Here is a 17,163-nt window from a genome sequence, read left to right as displayed (position 1 = left end):
AGGAGGTTGGAGCACTCTGTTTATATTGTCACTGTGTTACTATCATTATTAGTTTTGCCATATATATGAGAATATCAAGTCCATGGCAATATTGGTGTGGGTTTTTTTTTTAATTTTTAGTTGTAGATGGATACAATATCTTTATTTTATTTATCTTTTTATGTGGTGCAGGGGATCGAACCCAATGCCTCATGCATGATAGGCAAGTGCTCTACCACTGAGCCACAACCCTGTCCCCATTGGTGTGGTTTTTAAGCACTTTAAGATGAGCTGTAACTCACTTGTCCCTGACACCTGTTGCTGAGAGGCAGATGTCATTTGTGGAACACTTTCCTTATGCCAGGCTCTGTGTTCAGTACTTTGCGGACATCATCTACTATAAGATGGGGAAGGATCATCCCCATTTTGCAGATGAATAATGGGGGTTTCATTTGACCAGAAGCTTTTTCTACTTCCAGGAAAATGGCCACAACTTTCTCCAATCTCCTCAACTTGATGTGAGTCTCTGGGGTCCTCCAATCTCAAAGCATCCCAAACTCCGCCGGGCAGACCCCCTGAGGCAGCCATGAGCATCTGCTAAGAACCACAGGCAGCTTCAGCAGTCAGCCTCCAGATGAACACTGCATCCTAATGGTGGCCCTCAGGACACACAGGTTTAGGGCAGGGCTTCAGAATGTGACATACCCAGCCTCAAATCTCAGCTGTCTCTGTGGGTCACCAAGAGACTTGCATAACCTCTCTGAACCTCTGTTTCCTAACCTTAAAAATATGACTCCCAAGAGCACCTACCTCGTGGGGGATTAGATGAACATATTCAGGCAGGAGCGTTTACGTGATCGGCCTCCATGTGACAGGCAATAAATGCGCAGCCATGGCGGAGGCAGCATCTTAGGCTTTAGCAGCTCGGAAAGGCAGGCTTGGTCACAGGGAGACTGGGTTCAGACTCAGGACAAGGCTTCCCACCTAAAGTCATGGGGCTTGTCCTGTACAGGCTCCCCCAGAAACCGCCTCTGAGACCAGGATTCCTGATCCCAAGGAACACCAGTGGGCAAGTGCGGAGGTGAGATGGGAGGGAAGGAGAGGCAGCCTCACAGGGTGGCTCGGCATGCGGCTGTCTGGGATAACTGGCCCTTGACTCCACAGAGAGCTCCCGGAGCCAGTGTAGACCATTGGAGAGAGCTGGGGTGTTTGCAGACCGACTCCGGCCGGAGAGCTGTGAGGTATGAGTAAGGGGGAGGCAGGGGTGTTAATTAGCATCCATTCCCTCCACCTGGTTGAGGTACAGCAGAGAGAGCCCTCAGAGAATGCACCCCTGGCCCCACCAGTCCTGCAGGAGACCCTGGACTGGGAGGGCCAGGGAGAGGGCTGGCCACCAGTGACACTGGCCCCAAGCTGGAAGAAAGCCTCCTCGACCCACCCCAAAGGAAGAAGACAAGGTCCCAGAGCAGGACAGCAGCTCTCCCTCCAGATGCACCCCATCTGTCACGGCCATGCCTCCATAGCCCCTGCGAAGGAGGAGCATGCAAGTTGGCAGCCTTGGCTCTGTCCTGCAGCACCCTCTTTGTGACATATGGATCCACTCCCCTCTGTGCCTCAGGGTTCTCGCCTGCAGCACCACAGATAACAGGTAGTGTCTCATGAGGCACTCCCATACCTGCCCCAAGAAGTGTTTGGATCCTCTGCTGGGCTCCAACCACACTGCGATTTTCTACCTTAATGCTTGGCGAAGGGGGGATCAACAGCCCTTGGTGTGATTGACAAGGTTTCCCTGAGCTCCTGAAGGCCAGCACTGGGCACCACATTGGTCTTCTTCTCCCCTCCACTCTTCAGCATATAGTATGTGCTCAGTGAACACAAGTCAAGCACACATCCCTAAACACCCTTACCTACATGGGTACCTACATAATTCGAATATGCTATATCAAGGGCCTAGGATAGGTGCCTGGAACTCATATGCCTCCAGGAATGAATGACAGCAAAAGTGAAAACAAGGGAGACATCAGAGAGTCGTGGAGAGCACTGGCCAGTCCTAAGGAGGTGCACACCCCCTTCCATTGGCTTTCCAAACTTTCTACTTACCAAATCTCCCATTTTTTTTTCCTAGGCAGACTAGAAATCCATTATGTGAAATTTCCTGATTTTAACATGTTGGCTCCAGATTTTTAAAATTCATTGCTCAAGTCAAACAAAAATCTTCAGTCTGACACAGCTGTCCACTCAATAGTGTGAGGTCTCTGCTATGAAGCAACAGTTGAGATAAAGGGATTTTCTCTTCCCCTCTCTTCTTCTTGTACTCTGTTGTGTTTTCATTGTTTCAAAGCCAGAGTGTTTGATGTTAATTGCCCAGGTAGATCTGACCACCTGGGGCAGGTGGAGGAACCAGGTGCCTTCAGCGAATCTGTGGCATGCCAAAGGTTCTGTTCATCCAGCATGAGCCACTGGTTCTCTGCAGTGGGCAAGGAGTAGCTCCTTTGCCAGTCGTCTTCCTTCTCAGGAAATCCTCTGCTTATGCCAATGGCTACTTAGTGACTCAACGGCCATGAGGCTCCGGTGTCCAGCCAAGACCAGTATGTACTTATGTGCGGCGTGTGCACTGGCAGTCAGCAAATAGGACATCTCCTCCAGAGTGACCAGGAGAGAGGCGAATGGGGTGGTCTCCCCCGCTGGGGGATGATGGAATCAAGACATCTTAGTTCACCCAAGATGAGCTTGGGAGGTTTCTGCTCTATCCAAAGGGGAGACACACTCAGTGCAAAGATGAAAAAATCCACTCCCTTTATCCCCTGGTATTCACCAAGGACCGGCACTTTCAAAGACGGGACTGCACACTACGGGTGGCAGTGCCAACGGCTCAGCCCCTTTGGGGAAGCGTTTGGCGACAGCTGACAGCCCTGCAGGCATTCCTTCTCTCCAGCCTGCACGCTCAGGGCCGGAGCTCGCCTCCGCCACGTTGGACACGTGTGTGAAGTGGGGGCCCTGAGGACGCTCCCTGGCCCGTGGACCGTGGTTAAGGCGTAGAACTACCGGGTGTGGATCTCAGCTCTACTTGCAGATTGTGTGATCTCGAGCATGTCACTCCATGACCCTGCATCTCAGCTCCTCCTCTGAGAAACGGGGATACTGAGTACCTACTTCGCCTGGCGGGTGGGAGACAAATGAGTTAAAGCCGATAAAGCACTTAGAAGGACGCCCTGCTCATAGCAGGCACTAGTCCCAAGTGTGGTGTTTGCCCTCTGCAACTGTGAGCCCTGCTGTAGGTTTCCACACCCAGAGGCCAGCAGCCCTGAAAAGTGAGGTGGATCTCCGTGGTGATGCAGAACAACCGCCAGGTCTATTACTTAGAGGACATATCAAGTATCTGTAGTACTCACCTGGGTATTTAAAATAATATCTAAATTCCATCCACTAACATTGTTCTCTAAAAAAAAGTAATAATATACACCTACACACATGTACATTTACCTACATAGAGAATATTTCTAGAAAGATCAGAAATGAGCATGAAGGTTGAAGACATACTTTTAAATTTTGTGGCATGTGAATTTTTTACCAAGTTCTTGTATAATTTTTCCCCCAGGGGAAAAATTTTTGTTTAAAAGAAAAAGCCAGGACTCCAGGTTCAGGGGCACACACCTGTAATCCCAGCTGCTTGGGAGGCTGAGGCAGGAGGATCACAAGTTCAAAGCCAGCCTCAGCAATTTAGGGAGGCCCTAAACAACTTAGCAAGAACTTACCTCAAAATAAAACATTTTAAAAAGGGATGAAGATGTGGCTCAGTAGTTGAGTGCCCTTGGGTTCAGTCCCTAGTACCAAAAAAAGAAAAGAAAAAGCCAGTGCTGAGCTTAAGGACTAATAGCATTGGACTTAGAGCCAAGGCTCTTGAAACCCTATTTCCACTTGGGTTTATGTGTGTGTGTGTGTGTTACTGGGGATTAAACACAGAGCCCCATGCATGCCAGACAAGTACTCTACCCTGAGCCGTATCCCCAGCCCTTTTTTTTATTTGAGGCAGGATCTCACTAACTTGCACAGGCTGGCCTCAACTTGTGATCCTCCTGCCTCAGCACCCTGAGCAGCTGGAACTACTGATGTGCACCTCAAGGCCCAGCCCACTCTTTGTGATCAAGCTGTGGAGGAAGCTGCTGAACTTAGTGCAGTGACCCAGACTCCCTGGGGGACAGCCCTGGGATCCCACCACTTCCCTGCAGGGCCACAGGACCTGAGATGAAAACCATCCCCCCTCCTTGCCCACCCCTTCCTCACGTGGACAGGGTTTCTAGAGGACTGGTTGAGGTGATGTTTGTAAAGTGCTGAAGACGGAGTCTGTCACTTACACGTAGGTGTTATTATCATGTGCAGTGGCTGATTCCTAACTGCCAGCTCTACAAAGGTGGCAGGGAATCACCATGTTCACTATTGTCATTTATGCAAATTAAGAAGACATGTAGAAAAGAAAGTATCCCCCCTTCTCTCCCCGTCAACCTCTCTCTCTCCCTCCCTCTCTCTCTCTCTTTCCCTCCCTCTCTCTCTCCCTCCCTCTCTCTTCTTCATCTTGAACATACCCCATTACCGGCGCCCTTAAGGCTTCTGTTGATAATTCACACAATGAACACATTAAAAATCAGCACAATGCCAGGTTGTCTATTGTCTAAGATCCATCTTTTTAGTCCAGTGCACAGCTTAAGAAATGCTAGTGAAGGAAAAAATTAAAACATGTGATGATGAAATTATCAGTACCGTTGATTCTGGAGAAGCAGGTGCTGAGCTGATACTGCCCCACCCTCCCAGTGGCTCTGCCCTCTGCAATCTCTGCTCCTTCCTGTGCTCCCCTAAATCCATGCAATATCCTAATCCTTTAACATAAAAAACAAAAGAAAGTACATCACAGTAACATAATGCTACCTGTGCATAGATGTTTGTAAGTACATATTATATGTGCATGTATGTATGTGCGTGTATGTTGTGTGTATGTATGCACACATACCTCCCCAGCAACACAGTGTCAGAAGACATAGGAGTAAGTCTGGATTTAAAAGAAGTAGGACAATATCAACATCCTATTTGTACCTTTTGTTTGTTTGTTTTGGTTCCAGGTATTAAACACAGGGGCACTCAACTACTGAGCCACATCCTTAGCCCTTTTTTGTATTATATTTAGAGATAGGATCTCACTAACTATCTATAGGGTCTCACTGAATTGCATAGGACCTTGCTAAGTTGCTGAGGCTGGCTTTGAACTCATGATCCTCCTGCCTCAGCCTCCCAGGCCTCTGGGATTACACACATGCACCACTGTGCCCAGCTTGTACCTTTTCTTTACGTCAAAATTCTGAACTGAGCTAAATTATATGTGAGTATGTATATACATTGTTATGAATCCGGTAACTGCCAAGAGGCCCATGGAACTAGGGCAGGGTTTCAGCAGGGGGCTGACACAGTCAGATTGGCAATTGAAGAGGGTTACCTACTGCCCATGTGGAAGACAGGAGGGCAGAGACAGTGGAGGCAGAGAGGTCACCAACACTGGCCACTGCAATAGGAATCAGAGGGCAAGAAGAAAGTGCAGGCTCCCAGTGCAGCCTCTGGTGTGGCCAGTGGTTGCAGGTCTCAGTGGTCATCAGGCAGACGGTGCTGGGAAGTGGGGCAACAGAGTCCAGACATGGCAAGAACACTGCAAATAGCAGCTACAGGAAACCTGCTCATCTGGCCTCAGTTCTTTGGACTGTAGATGGTTCTATTTATTTGTAAGTTTCCCCCCTGTGCTGTGAGCTCCTTGAGAGCCAGGTCTTTGCCCTTTTGATCTCTGTGGCCTCTATACTGAGGCCTCTACATGGAGAGACTCTACACGTGAGGCCTGTGGGCCAAATCCTAATGCCACCTATTCATGTAATGAAGTTTCAGGGAAGGCACCCATGCGGTTGACTTACTCCTGGCTGATGGAACACCTGAGTGACATAGTACAGGACTTAGCGGAGACCCAGCGGGTTTACTACGTGGCTCTTTAAGAAAGGGCTTGCCACCCAGTGATCTCGGCTCATGCTGAGGATCAACAGCCTGGCCCATGAATATTTACTCCATGTGCAAACATGAATGGAATAATAGGATTTCCATTCGCCACACAGGGAAGTAGCCCTTGATTGATTCCATGTGGCTGGCCGGCTCCTTGGCCACATGCCCAGCTGTGGGACTTGCCCCCAGTCACCCATGCTCTCAGGGGTCTTCTCACAATGGGCATTTGGGCACCCTGGTTCTCTGGTGGGGGTTGTGCTAGGCATCGAGGATGGGAAGCCACATCTTGGCCCCACCCACTGAGAGGGAGCTGCACCCACCTCCTTCATGACCATCAAATGAAGCAGAGACTCCTCCCAGGGAAGAATCCTGGCCCAGAAATAAATAAATAAGGTTAGAACTAAGTGTAGGAACCACCGGTAAACAGCCTTGAGGACGCCCCACAGTATTCAGAAGATATGGTAGGATTTGTGCAGCTTCCCTCTGAAACCTCATTACTCAACCTAGCATCAGGGAAGTCCTGGTGTCCCCCCGAGACCCTCGTATGCACTGGCCTCTCCTCTTTTTCACTCTGTCTTTAATAAACAAATTAAAAATAGAGACAAGCAGGGACCCTGATCACCGAAGAATGCCCCCCTTCTTCTGCAGTCTTCAGAGACAGGAGGGAGACGTCCAACAACGTGAACCTCTCATCTGATGCCTACATGGGGAGGCCTCCTGCCCTGTGCTGCGGGGCATGCTGGACGCACAGCAAAGCCGGGGTGACAGGCCCCTTGCTTGGAGCTGCATCCTAGTGAAAGGAACCAATAAGCATATCAATAAGTAGATGATATCTGTTATCAGTGATTGTTTGATGTCATAAGAGTGACAGGTGGCCCCTTGGCTCAGATGGTAAGGGAAGGCCTCACTGTGGGGGTGAAGCTTACTCAGAGGCCTGGACAGAGTGAAAGAGCAGCACTGCCGAGAGGGAAGGGGCCGAGTGCCCAGCTTCCACGGGGTCCCCTTCTGAGCTGACATCCTGAGGAGGCCCTGGGGTCTTGCTGCCGCCTGTGTTCCCTTTCTTCTGGTGTGGAGCCTCAAACCACCGTCCAGGATGGTTCTCAGCAGCTTTGAGAAACAGCCATCTTGATGAGCCTGGCAAGGCCTGCGGACCTCATGAGAATCTTAAGTGACCAAAGGCAGAGCCAAGAGCACTGGACTCCTGGGTTCTCAAGGAGATCACTCTGACCCCAAGTCCTCTCCACCCTACCCCACCCAGCCAGTCCCCACAGGCACCAGCAGTAAGTGGCACCCAGGAGCCGATGAGAGTGGTGAGCTGGCTTGTGGCTGGTGAGGCCCTAAAGCAAAGCATGCACATCTGGGCGGGCCCTCCCTCCAGCCTCTCCCTCCAGCTCCCTTTTCTCCCAAAGGATAAGCCACCTTACACAATGGTGCAGAACTTTCTGGGTGAATAGCAACCTGAGAAATAACTACTAGATGCATCAGAAAGTTGTAGCTTATTGTTGGAGCCAGGAGGGAAACATCAATCATCAATCACCCATCAGCGCTCCTAGCAGTCTCATGGCCCAGGTGTTCTCCTGTGCCCCAGACTCCCTATGGCACAGGCTCATACATGACAAGTGGAAGGTGGGTGGCATTTGGGTAAGCTCTGGACTCCTGGGAACATGGGCTCCAACCTGGCTGTCCTTACCAATGCCAGACCTGGGGGAAAACATTTAAACTCTTAGGCCCTTCCTACCTTCATCTTCAAAAGGGACCCACTTAGGTGGTCTCCATGAGGATGAGAGGCTGGGGGTGTATCAATAATAATGACGATTAACCCTCGCACGCTGAGTTTCCACTGTGTGCTAGACACCATGATGAGCACTCTGCATGAGGACTTCACCCTCACAATGGCCCTGACTGGGGATCCATTATCACCAGCCCAGTTTATAAGTGAGAAGTGTGAAGTCGAGGCATGTTAAATAGCAAGCTGCAGTTTGCCCGCTTTTAAAGAGCAAAGCCAATATTTGAATCCAGGTTTATGAGAACCCAGAACTTGTGTTCTTAATTACACGGCAGTCAATAAAAAAAAAAATGGTCATTGTTCTCTTATGGTTCCAACCACAAGGAGAAGCCTAGTGTCCACGGGTGCACACACCTCACTCCCAACAAGCACAGGCAAGATGATCGGTCCCCTGCTGTCCTGCTGGGACATATTGTTAAGAGCCACAACCAAGTCAAGATGGCGCCTGGCATTTTGCCAGAGGAGTGGTTGAGGGGTAACACCAGCGAGCCTTTAAGATGATGATAATTAAGTTAAGCTGTGTATAATTAAGATAATGACTGATTGCTGTAACTGGATGATGCTAAATTGAAACAAGCTGTGTATTCAGTTGTGTATATAAACCTCTGCTGTCCGGCAATAAGGCGGCTCCTGCTACCTCAGGTGCCCGCTACTTTTGAGTTCTCGCAGAGTTCCCGTGGAGTTCTCGAATAAAGTAGTTCCTGTTTGAACCTACAAGTGGCTCGTGACCTCCCAGTTATTTTGTGCCCATCCAGACTGCGGCACATATCACTCTGTAATGTGACCTTCATTGTTACATGCTGAGTGCACCTGTCCCAGGCCCATGTGATACCCACGCTGCTGATGTCCTGATGCATCCTGCTGGAGCCATCGTGCAGATCATCTGCTACCCGGACATCGCCCGGCTCCGTGTGTAAAGCAGGGACTCCCACTTGTATTCAGTCCTCACACAACTCACAGTCACTACATGCCCACCCAGTGCCAGACTCTGCTCTCTTAGCAGTCCAGGTGGCCACACTCCAGGGACAGAATCCAGAAAGTAAAAGATAAAAACTGTTGAGGGCAGAGAAAGACTCAAGTGTGATCAAGGGTAGGTAGGTGGGTGCCCGGCACAGGGAGAAGGCTCAGTGAGGGAGGGAGATGAGGGGACCCCAGGGCAGATGAAATAGGTGCGAGCGAGACGAGCACAGGGCCTGGGAAGGAACACTCCAGGCAGAGGATCACAGTAAGAGAAATCAATGGTGCAGGCGTGAGTCGGGCTGTTGGAGGAAAATCTCACAAACTGCACTACTTAAAACACTGGTCCTACTAGGTGCTCCTGTGTTGCACTTCGTTTTTAAAATGCTGCATGCTGTATGCTCCTCCTAGGTAGTTTGATACCCCACACATGTGAGAAGTCCTGCAGGAGAGTCTTGCTCAACCCCATCTCACCCAAACACAGCTACTCCTTCACCGAACACCCTGCGGCATCCCACAGAGCTAGTTTCCATGGACACCAACTTGGGAAACTGGTTTCAACTCGGGCTCTTTCTCCACAGTAGCAGACAATTTCTTGATTTTCTTTCCCACATTGGATCATTCAACAATGTTTGAGAGCCTCGGTGTTAGACACCTAGCTAGATTTGGCTGGAGATGAAGGACAGAACAAGACCATAGTCTCCATTTCGACTGTCATGTCCACAGAGCAAGCGGAAGTTCCCAGAGGAACAATGGAGAATGGGGATGCTGGCGCCTCCCAGGAATTCAGTGGCCAGACTTTCCAAGGGACAATTGTGGGTAGTGGACGACTGAGAAACAGGCCTATTCCATTTCCTCCTCTTGTCCCTTGTGGTGTCCCAGCTCTTAGTCTCACCAGTATTGGGAGGACCAGCAAAGAGCCTTCCCAGATCCAAGCAGTTTTAATGGTGGCTGCATTGAGATAAGACAGACAAAAGGAAATCTCTCTGCAATTTATACCTTCTCCACACCTTCTCCAAAAGAAGGGAACTGAAACCTCTCAGAACCACCTCCCGCAGATCCAATTTCAAACACACACCCACATGCGACACCTCAGTCTTCAGCCCCTTGGAGTCAGAATGAATTGACTTCCACGGCCGCACGCACACCTGCCAGCCAGCATCGCAAGCACCACCTGCGCGGGATTAATTTTCAAATGCCGGGCTTTTCTCAGACAATCTGGAGCCCAAAGGAGGGACGCAGTGCAGGCAGGAGGGGGAGAGCTGAACCTTATTTACTTACATGTAAAACACACTCATTTTAAGCACCCCTGAATGCACTGATGTGTAGTTTGGAAATCGGGGATCCGGTTTACCGTGGGGACTTTGGAAGCAATGCAATGCAGTACTGAGAGCACGGTAGCTCCAGCTGCTTTGAGCCAGTTGCTGTTAAGAGCATTACCTATTTAACTCCTCACCTCAACCTTAGCCCCACTTTACAGATGAGAAAATAGAGGCCAAAATGCTCAGGAACTTGCCCCAGGTCATGCCGGAAGGAATATGGCCAGCTGAGAAACCCAGTGCTGCATTGCTGCCTTGTGGAAAATGCGTCTTTGGACCTTGGTGTGCTTGAACTTCAGTCCCAGCACTTGGGACCCTGGGCACCTTGCGTGGACTACATACACTCTTTCAGAGCCTCAGCTTTCTATCTGACGATGGGAAGAGCCCTCCCTGCTGCCCCCCACCCAGGCAAGAACACCACCTTAAGCCCTTAGGACCCCAATTCTTGCCTTCCCTCTCCCAGAGTTTTCTCTAGACTCTGCCAACTATATTGTTTAGGAAAATCTCCCAATAGCCTATAATTCTAGAAACTCTTCTGAGAACTTGGGTATTTTACCCACTCAGCTCACACAGATCGGTTCACCTTCCCCTTGACCAGCAAGGCCACTGGTGCTTCCAGACCATCAATAACTGGTCCCAGATGACCACACTGTCAAGTAACCAACTCACAGTTAAAACCAGTAGTTCTTAGCTGAGTGCAGTGGCCCACACCTGAAATCTCAGCAACTTGGGAGGCTGAAGCAGGAGGATCATAAGGTCAAGGCCAGCCTTAGCAAATTAGTGAGACCCTAAACAACTTAGTGAGATCCTGTCTCAAAATAAAAAAAAATAAAAAGGGCTGAGGACATGGCCCAGTGGTAAAGCACCTCTGGGTGCAATCCCCAGTGCCTACAACAACAAAAAATGGTTCTCAACCAGGGCAAGTTTGCCTACCAGGGAACATTTGCATTGCGGGGTGTTCAGCAGCACCCCTGGTTTACATCTGTTGGATGCCAGTAGCAATCCCCCAAAATCATGACAACCAACAATGTCTCAGATATTGGCAAATGTTCCCAGCTCCGTCTCTTCCTTACTTGGGGCAAGTCACCCCTACTTGAGAATCATCAACTTAACAATAAGAATCAATAGCTGTGAAATGGGAATAACAACACTGTCCAAGAAAATGTTAGGAGAACATTCTAGATGGCAATAGTTACATGGGGTTTTTTGATTGTTTAATTTTTTGTTTTAATTAGTCATACATGACAGTAGAGTGCATTTATGCACTTCGATATATCATACATAGATGGGATATAATTTCTCATTTTTCTGAGTGTACATGTTGCAGAATCACATTGGTCATATAGTCATATATATACACACAGTAATAATGTCTGTTTCATTCTACCTTTCTTAACCCCACAACCCCCACTCCCCTCCCATGACTTCCCTCTTCCTAATCTAAGGTAATGCTATTCTTCTCTAGTGCCCCCTGCCTTATTGTGAATTAGCATCCACATATTAGAGAAAACATTCGGCCTTTGATTTTGTGGAATTGGCTTATTTCATTTAGCATGATATTCTCCAATTCCAATCATTTACTGGCAAATGCCATAATTTCACTCTTCTTTAAAGCTGAGTAATATTCCATTGAGTATATATACCACATTTTCTTTATTCATTCATCTATTGAGGGACACCTAGGTTGGTTCTATAGTCTAGCTATTGTGAATTGAGCTTCTATAAACATTGATGTGGCTGTGTCACTATAGTATGCTGATTTTAAGAGCTTTGAGTATAAACCAAGGAGTGGGATAGCTGGGTCAAATGGTGATTCCATTCCCAGTTTTCTAAGGAATCTCCATACTGCTTCTATAGTGGTGGCACCAACTGGCAGTCCCACCAGTAATGTACGATTTGTACTTTTTTCTCCACATCCTCGCCAACATTTTTTGTTGCCTGCTTGTTGATGATTGTCATTCTGACAGGAGTGAGATGAAATCTTAGAGCAGTTTTGATTTACATTTCTCTAATTGCTAGAGATGCTGAACACTTTTTCATATATTTGTAATCAATTGTATTTCTTCTTTTGTGAGGTGTCTGTTTAGTTCTTCAGCCCATTTATTGATTGGGTTATTTTTGTGTGTGTGTGTTAAGTTTTTTGAGTTCTTTATATATCCTAGAGATTAATGCTTTATCAGAGGTGCATTTGGTAAAGATTTTTCTTCCAATTTGTAAGCTCTCTCCTCACATTATTAATTGTTTCCTTTGCTGAGAAGAACCTTTTTAATTTGAATCCCTCCCATTTATTGATTCTTGATTTTACTTCTTGAATTTTAGGAGTTTTGTTAAGGAAGTCAGATCCTAGGCCGTTGTGGTAAAGATTTGAGCCTATTTTTTCTTCTATTAGGTGCAGGGTCTAGTGCCTAAGTCTTTGATCCACTTTGAGTTGATTTTTGTGCAGGGTGAGAGAAGGTGGTTTAATTTCATTTTGCTACATATGGATTTCCAGTTTTGCTGGCACAATTTGTTGAATAGGCTATCTTTTCTCCAGTGAATGTTTTTGGCACCCTTTTCTAGTATGAGATAACCGTATTTATGTGGGTTGTGTCCTCTATTCTGTACCATTGGTCTACAAGTCTATTTTGGTGCCAATACCATGCCATTTTTGTTACTATAGCTCTGTAGTATAGTTTAAGGTCTGGTATTGTGATGCCTCCTGCTTTGCTTTTCTTGCTAAAGATTGCTTTAGCTATTCTGGGTCTCCAAATAAATTTCATGATTGCTTTTCCTATTTCTGTGAAGAATGCCATTGGGATTTTAATAGGAATTGCATTATATCTGTATAACTCTTTTGATAGTATGGCCATTTTGACAATATTAATTCTGCCTATCCAGGAGCATGGGAGATCTTTCCATCTTCTGAGGTTTTCTTCAGTTTCTTTCTTTAGAGTTCTATAGTTTTCATCATGGAGACCTTTCACCTCTTCTGTTAGATTGATTTCCAGGTATTTTATTTTATTTTTTGAGGCTATTGTAAATGGAGTAGTTTTCCTAATTTTTCTTTCAGTGGGTTCATCGCTGAGGTATAGGAATGTGTTTGATTTATGGGTGTTGACTTTATATCCTGCTACTTTGCTGAATTCATTTATTAGTTCTAGAAGTTTTCTGGTAGAATTTTTTGGATCTTCTAGATATAGAATCATGTCATCAGCAAATAGTTATCCTTTGATTTCTTTATCTATTTGTATCCCTTTAATTTCTTTTTGTTGTCTAATTGCTCCGGCTAGAGTTTCAGGGATGATGTTGAATAGAAGTGGTGAAAGAGAACATCCTTGTCTTGTTCCAGTTTTTAGAGGGAATGCTTTCAATTTTTCCTCCATTTAGAATCATGCTGGCCTAGGGTTTAGCATATATAACTTTTACAATATTGAAGTATGTTCCTACTATCTCTAGTTTTTCTAGTGTTTTGAACATGAAGATGTGCTATATTTTATCAAATGCTTTTCCTGCATCTATTGAGATAATCATATGATTCTTGTTCTTAAGTCTATTAATATGATGGAATTACATTTATTGATTTCTGTATGTTGAACCAACCCTGCATCCCTGGGATGAATTCCACTTGATCATGGTACACTATCTTTTTAATATGTTTTTGTATACAATTTGCCAGAATTTTATTGAGAATTTTTGCATCTATGTTCATCAGGGATATTGGTCTGAAGTTTTCTTTCCTTGATATGTCTTTGTCTGGTTTTGGTATCTGGGTGATATTAGCCTCACAGAATGAATTCCTTTCATGGAATACTTTGAGGAGTATTGGTGTTCATTCTTCTTTGAAAGTCTTGTAGAACTCGACTGAGAATCCATCTGGTCCTGGACTTTTCTTGGTTAGTAGGCTTTTAATAATTTTTTTAAAAAATATATTTATTTTTTTAGTTTTAGGTGGACACAATATCTCTATTTTATTTTTATGTGGTGCTGAGGATCGAACCCAGTGCCTCACGCATGCTAGGCAAGCGCTCTACCACTGAGACACAACACCCAGCCCGGTTGGTAGGCTTTTGATGGTGTTTTCTATTTCATTATTTGAAATCAATCTGTTTAAAGTATATATGACCTCCTCATTCAGTTTGGGTAGGTCATATGTCTCTAGAAATTTGTCAATGTCTTCAATATTTTCTATTTTAATAGAGTATAAATTTTCAAAATAGTTTCTAATGATCTTCTGTATTTCAGATGTGTCCACTGTGATATTTCCTTCCTCATCTTTTATTTTAGTAATTTTTCTTTTTCTCTTCATTTTACATGGGTTTTAAAAAGAAAAAAGAAGGTCTGTTTGTTTATGTGCACATTTGCTGGTGTGTGTGTGTGGGTGGGTGTGTGGACATATATAATTTTCTTTTAGATATTGACACATTCTGCAGGAGGAAATATTTTCTCTTGTACCTTTGTGCATTAGTGCTGCTGGAGCATCAAATTGCCTGACCTCTCTTTCCCAGCCTACAGGTATCACTTCTGGACACACTGGCCACATGAACTGCACACTAGAGTGAGGGTAGCTAGGGGTTCCCTTCTACTGCGTCAGTGTTGGAGCCCAACGTTTTCCCAAAACCCATTGGCTCTTAATCTGAAACAACCCTCAGAGGGAGAGACCCACTGGTGGGCTGTGCCTGAGGCTCTGGGCCTGACCTCCCAGGAGCCCTGCAAATCTGACTCACTTAGAGAAACAGCCTATCCTCAGATGCTGGGTGGCAGAGAGGATGGGCCAAAGCATCTCTCAAGTCCAAGGTCTAGAATCAGGTGAGAGAGGACGTCATTTTGCTGAAAGGAAATCCATCCTTCCCCCATGATCTATAATTTCACCCCTGAAAATCTGGAGGCATCTTCACATGTGTTCCCTGAGGACAAATTTCCACAGCCAAGGAAACCAAGGCACAGGCCAGTCCAGGCACACTGTGATGGGAAACATAACAGAGGTCAGCAGACTTTTTCCTGTAGATGGTATTTTAGCTCTTGCAGGTCAAGAACTATCCAACTGCCCTTCTAGCAGGAAAGTCACAGATGATACACAAGTAGAATGGGCCTGGCCACATTCCAATAAAACTTTATTTGTAGGCACTGAAATTTGAATTTCATTTCATTTTCATGCCATGAAACATTATCCTTTTCATTTTTTGCTCACCATTTAAAAATGTAAAAACCATGCTTATCTCCTGGGCCATACAAGAAGAGACATTGGGCTGAACTTGACCCTTTCTCCCTCTCACAGAACACAATGAAAGAGGGAAACCCTGCCTTCTCCAAAAACCCCATAAATTCTCACCTCTCTATTCCAAAAATGAAGGGATTACCCTTGATGCTTGGAACTTGGTTTTGTTTTCACTATAGGAATTATTCTGCCAACTCTTGAGTTTCTGGAATGTTCCATTTTCACAGCTCTGAATAAACACGGCAGGACGATTACAAGTAACATAGTGCTGCTTTTTTTCTTTCCTTCCTATAAATCCATGAAATAGATATTTATAGTAGGAAGTAACCAACAGATTGCATTTCTTTAGGACCTCCTGGTTAAAAAATAAAATGGAGAAGAAGAAAGAAACCCCTTGAATTTCTAAGCTTTGTAAACACAAAGCCCTCAGGTTCCATGTGAAATTGGACATGAAAGTTACGTCCCCAATTATGGTCCCCTCTCCCTCAGCACAGGCAAGCATGGAAAGCTGAGAGCAGAGACCCTGGCTCAGAACTTCCTGATGGTTATAAATTCTTCATCGACCCAGGATTAAGTTTTTAAAAGGGAGGCTTCTTTTTTCAAGTTACCATGATCACAATTTTCAGATTTTCAACTACTTATAAAACTTTTTTCCCTCCCCCTCTTACAGAGAAGGTCAGTTACTTTTAAGATATAAGAGAATTTGAGAACAGATTAATGACAAAGACAAATGATGATTTTTATTTTAGCAGAAGTTTCGGTGCGTTTTCTGCCCTGCCTGGCTACTGATAATAAAGTACACTTGACATATAACTGCGTAAGTTCTTTGCTTTAAAGTTCACCGGTGGATCAAAAGAACAAATTCTCTCTTTAAAAAGAAATGTCCTGGAAAGAAAAATAAAAGGAAGGTTTGGTGGGGGGGACCTCATACATCCCTTTTGTCTTTTTCTCTTCTCTTTGTGGCCCAGAGACAGAGCATTGAGTGACTTCTTCAGAAAAGAGATCAGTGAAATTGTCAGTTGATTACTTCTCCTTGATTAGCATTTATAAGAGCCCTGTGATACAGTATTTGCATTCCTATTTAGCCGTGATTTTTGTGGGGCACCAATGATTAAACTTGTCACAGGGCTTGATTGACGGGGTCAGATCTTCACTTTCTACTCTTTTGAAATTAAAAACAAATGTGTCAGCTTCCTTCATGGGCCGGAGCGCCGTGAAGCTCGCCCGGCTTGTCATTGCAGATAGGTCAGGAATGTTTTAATTTTAGGGATGGATTCTGCTTGTCAAGTAGAGTGTGATGGCGTGTGGTCCTGGAGATGAGATGTGAAGGGTGTAACACAAAGAAGGGACGAACAAAGGCACAGACACTCACATTATTAGACAGATTTAATTAGTCTGAATGGATATTATGCTAGATGAAGCAGTGAGCTGTGAAATTAACCCTTGATTACGGATTGGCGGATCCGACTCATAAAGAGACTCAAACCTTTGTGGAGCAGCGCGAGGTGCGTTTCAGCTTCCCCTGCCCGCGGGGTTGTGAGCCAGGGCCCCGCCCCCACGGCACCCCTGTCTCCTTAGACATTTGGATCTGCAGACGGAAGCATGGGAGTCCACACAGGTGCGTCTAGAGAAGGAAGTCCCCCTGGCTCTCCTTGTCCAACTCTAGAGAAAGCCAGTCGCCAACAGCAGCTGGACGTGAAGCCAAAGGATTCACCAAGCTTCAGCCTTCTGAATCCAAAACTGAGACTAGGAAAAGCTGTTTGAACAGGGTCACTGATTTGGGTGTGTTTGTGGAGTGGCTCTAGAAATGTAGAGTGGTGGGGTCACGTTCCGGGACTGTCGTTCTTGTGCAATCTTCACCCAACTTTGCTCCCTTTCCATGGTCTTCAGGGAACCCC

This window comes from Marmota flaviventris, chromosome 2 (genome assembly GCF_047511675.1).
Source record: "Marmota flaviventris isolate mMarFla1 chromosome 2, mMarFla1.hap1, whole genome shotgun sequence".
NCBI lineage: Eukaryota > Metazoa > Chordata > Mammalia > Rodentia > Sciuridae > Marmota > Marmota flaviventris.
This window is presented reverse-complemented; position numbering follows the sequence as displayed.